We start from the raw sequence: 4991 nt of genomic DNA on the forward strand, positions 1-4991 counted from the left end.
AGAATAGACACCCTATGAGATGTAATACAGTTAATTATGAATCGAGATCTGCTGATGGTATCCCAACGTAATTACATTACTGGATAAAATTCAATATTGGCTGGTATAGAAAACCCATTTCTTTTGAATAGGTGACCAAAGGATCAAGGGAATATGCTAAAAGAATAAAATATAAAATAGGAGTGTCATCAAAGGATGTTTTTTGTTCGTTGAACACACTGAAACATGTTCGACACACACCCTCACACACACACACACACACATATATATATATATATATATATATATATATATATATATATATATATAGTATGTATATATAATGTATATATAATACATACATATATATATATATATATATATATATATATATATATATTATATATATATATATATATATATATATATATATATTATATATATATACTATATATATATATATACACACACACACACACACACACATATACACACACACACACACACACACACACACACATATATATATATATATATATATATATATATATATATATATATATGAATATGTATATATATATTGTATGTATGTATAAAGTGAATGTCTGTAAGTTTGTAGAAATCCGAACCACTTGACAGACCGGTACAAAATTTGAATGCGGTCCCTTTATGACCCCAGGAAGGTTATAACACAAAATCAAACTTTACCCATCTGACGGAAATCAAACAGAAAAAATGTGAATGAAATTTTTTTGGTTTTACGAATTCTATCCGGTTTCCCATCAAGTACTTTATGGGTTAGAGGATATTTTTCGCCTTATCGCTCCTAGAATCCACAATCCACCTATCAATAATAGCATGCTATCCTTCGAAAATGCAATTAAATGAACATTCACCTATTAATGATAGCAGGTCATTCTTCCAAATTGCAAATAAATCCACAATTCGCCTATTAATAATCGCAGGTAATCCTTCGAAATTCCAAAATAATAATAATAACAGGTAATCCATCCACTTGTAAATGCACAATTTACCTACCAATAGCAGCTTGTAATCCTTCGAAAATGCAAATAAATCCAAAATTCACCAATTAATAATAGCAGCCAATTCTTCGAAAAAGCAGATAAATCCACAATTCACCTATTAATAATAACAGACAATCCATCCACTTGTAAATGCACAATTTACCTACCAGTAGTAGCTTGTAATCCTTCGAAAATGCAAATAAATCCACAATTCACCAATTAATAATAGAAGGGAATTCTTCGAAATTGCCGACAAATGACAATTCGCCAACAATAGCTTATAATCCATCGCAATTGCACTGCACTTTCAACATCGTCTCCGTCGAAGATATTTCAACAAATGAAAACCGAGACGTGGTTTCTGCAACCTCCTTGGAGCAAGTGGGTGTTTGTATGGGAGGGTATAGTATACCCTCGCGTTCTTTGCCTCTACGGACGAGTTACGTAAGTGATTCATGCCCAGTTGCAAGATATCATTATGCCCATACAGTGGCAAATAAAATATTCATAGTTTTCTCAGTGCTATTTTTTAATCACATTTTAGGGGAACGCGGAAATAAGACTATTTTTATTTTTATTATTTTTTTTGTATGGGATAGAGAACGTTGCGTATATCATTAGTTGCGTGTGAACACTCATTGCAGAAATATGCGTATGGCAATGAATATGCAACTCTCTCTCTCTCTCTCTCTCTCTCTCTCTCTCTCTCTCTCTCTCTCTTTCTCTTAGAGATTCGCAAGCGTACAAATGGTCACGGCAAAGTCAAATTCCTTTCCCGTGTCATGTGATGCCCTTTTACGCTTATCCTAATATCTCTCTCTCTCTCTCTCTCTCTCTCTCTCTCTAGTTTGAGAAGTTGCCTTGTTGTAACTTAAACATAAATATAGCTCTTTATACAATTCTCTCTCTCTCTCTCTCTCTCTCTCTCTCTCTCTCGTAGCTAGAATTCCTCTGCTTCCTTAACCCTGGGAACATAACAAAGTGACTCGTGAAAATGAGAAGATGGAAAACTTTAACTCTCTCCCTCGGTTTACTCAATTGGGAGCAATAACACATTAGGTTTTCCTGGAGGGACTTTGAGGCTGGATGATACTTCAACGTTTGTGCTTTCAAACGCAACTTTGAATTGCTATTCTTTGCTTATTCTTTTCACTTTGTTTCTAGAGATTTGCTCTGAAGATTACTCTTGTTTATAAACGCATTTTGTTGATGAACATAACTGTATGTGTGGGAATATTGGGAGACGAAATTTTAGTGCCCTTATGAATACATTGTTTATGTTTATTTTCATGGAGTTCTTCGTCTACATCATGTATATGAATATATAAATATATGTGTATATACATACATACATACATATGCAAATATAAATATATTTATATATATCATCTATTTATCTATAAACATATATAAATCTGTGACGGTACTTACTTTCTTTGCACAGATCTAAGGTAACGTGTGCGTGGAGGCTGTACTTAGGGAATTAGGTAAAGGGGTTCTGTTAGGATGAGAAATTAATTGATATGTTTCTTTGCATTAAGTTTATTCTTCGTTATTGGGTTCTTACACATGTTTTCCACCTTCTGAGTTACTGGGGCTCTTGGACTGTTAAAACTTAATTGGCACTTGTTGTAATTACGAGTCTATAGGCACGAGGGAATTTTACTGAGTATTGATTGTCACTTTCACTGTCTTTGATTAATTCGCACACCACACTTTTGCACCTTTCTCCTTCTGGGGTTTCTTCTGTCTTTCTCTGTTTCACGGCATGCCACTGCAGTTCTCCCCTCAGGCTCCCGGTTGTTCTCTCTCTTGGCTTCTCTGTTCCCCTTTGTTCTCTGCTTTCCTTTTTCCCCTCCTGCCTTTCTTCCTGGTCTCTCTCTGTTCTCGCCTTTTTGTTCAGTTGAAATCTCCTTAGCCCCGCTTTTGGATTTTTGGATTCTGACTGGGTGTGGCATTTTCTGAAAGACTTTTTGTGTCTTAGTGGCTACTAACTTCATACGAGACCGCCTTCCTGTCAGGTCTTCTACAGTAATTCGTAGGCTTTGAATTTGTATACGCCTCCTTCCAATGTCCTGCTTCTTAGGGGCGTATCCCTTGGTAACCTCATAGGTCATTCGTTTGATACCCCACCCCTTTTGGGCTGTCTTATGACCAACACTCATGGCTTTTGATTCGTCGATACTAGAGGCCTACCTTTGGAGGGTAGAGCTTTTAAGAATTTGGTACTTCCCTCTTTCTAACAACGGGTCATAGAATTCCTTTTTAACGTATGCCAGATGGCTCTCTCTGACCTGTTCACGAAGGGAACGGCGATTAGTCATAGGCGCTAATGAGAGTAGTTTCCAATTTCTCGAATATGCCTGGGGCGATATCCTTCGTCGCCCATAATCTCTTGTTGGTCACTAATCGCTGGTACGGACAGAGGCTTTTTTTGTTTTTTTTGATGAAAACCAGATGTCTAATGGCTAAAAGCCTAATGTTTGGAGTAACAAAATCCCTTCGCTAAGAAAAATCATTATCGTATTCCCTTTCTTTTCTTCCTTATTATCCGTTTTCGTGCCTTTTTCTTAAGTATTATTAAGTTATTGTCTTTTGGAATAACGACACTGTGCCACACTATTACAGTCTCGGCCCCCGCTACTCGCTGACTCCATGACAGCGTTAACTAAGCTGAAGCAATATTATACCTACAAGAGGACTCCTAACTTATGCTTCTTGGAAATCATATTGAAACTTTAACTCAAAAACATCAAAGTGATGTAAACATGAGCAAATCCTTGATTAAGTAACGTTAAGGGCAACAATCAAAATTGAATGTAAACATGAATAAATTCTTGAGCAAGTAACATTCAGAGAAACGTAAACAAAACTGAATATGAATATGAACAAATACTTGATTAAGAAATATTAAAAGAACCATCAAACTAAATTCAAATATGTAAATCACATTAAGAAACATGAAACTGAATGCAAACAAATAAATCACCAAAGACAAGAAAACTGAAAGTTAAACATACATAAGCCCTTAAGTCACATAAGTTATATAAATGCATGGTAGAAGCAAAAAAATAATGGTAAACTATCCAAGTTTACAGTATATGATTGGTTCAGTCCTCAGTCCTATTCTATCTAGGTGGATATCGTCTTTCTTTTATGGAAAATAAATTTCGTTCTTCGTTGACGACACTTGATGGCTTCTTGTTGGCTGCGACCTGCTGGTTTGGAGACAAGTCCTGGGAGAAAATATCTTGTGCATTTTGTATGCAATAACAATGTGTCCTTGACTTCCTACTGAGATTGTGTGTTGTGTTTATGCAAAATTTCATTGGACATTCTTACTGTAATTTCTGAGTAACCTTGTACATTAAACAATATAACTTCACTGCTTGATACTAAAAACAAAAATTGGCAACTCGGTTAAAGGAAACCGGTTAGTGGTTAATACTTGTAGGTTTCTTCTACTGTGACAACAATTAGTAAGCTTTCACCAATCAACATCTTGTTAGTAAGTTTTCAACAACTACTATCTTGTTAGTGAGTCTTCATCACTTAATATCTTATTAGTAAGTTATCATCAATCAACATCTAATGGATTTGAACAAAGTAAGTATATTAATTACCCCTTCAAAATCATAATCATTTCTGAAACGAATTCTCTTATCTTAAAATCTCTTAATATCTATCTTACCCGTCTTATTTATTCTTTTACTTCTAAGAATGTTCTTATGGAACGATTAAACTTTCATATACGTCTTGAAATTCTTATACTGCGCATTGAACTGTTTCTTACATACCAAATATTTCCCTTCAAGTCAAAATTAATTTGAAGTTAGTGCACATAACTCCAAAAAAATTGCTACAACAACTATTAAAGTAAGAATTGCAACAATAAAGATTATTCCTAAGTCGACCGATGAAGGTAAACTTAGCAATAAAGAAATCAAATAGATACATGGAATAATTGGATGAACTAATGGGTTTGTT

The sequence above is a fragment of the Macrobrachium nipponense genome, chromosome 42, assembly GCF_015104395.2.
Source record: "Macrobrachium nipponense isolate FS-2020 chromosome 42, ASM1510439v2, whole genome shotgun sequence".
NCBI lineage: Eukaryota > Metazoa > Arthropoda > Malacostraca > Decapoda > Palaemonidae > Macrobrachium > Macrobrachium nipponense.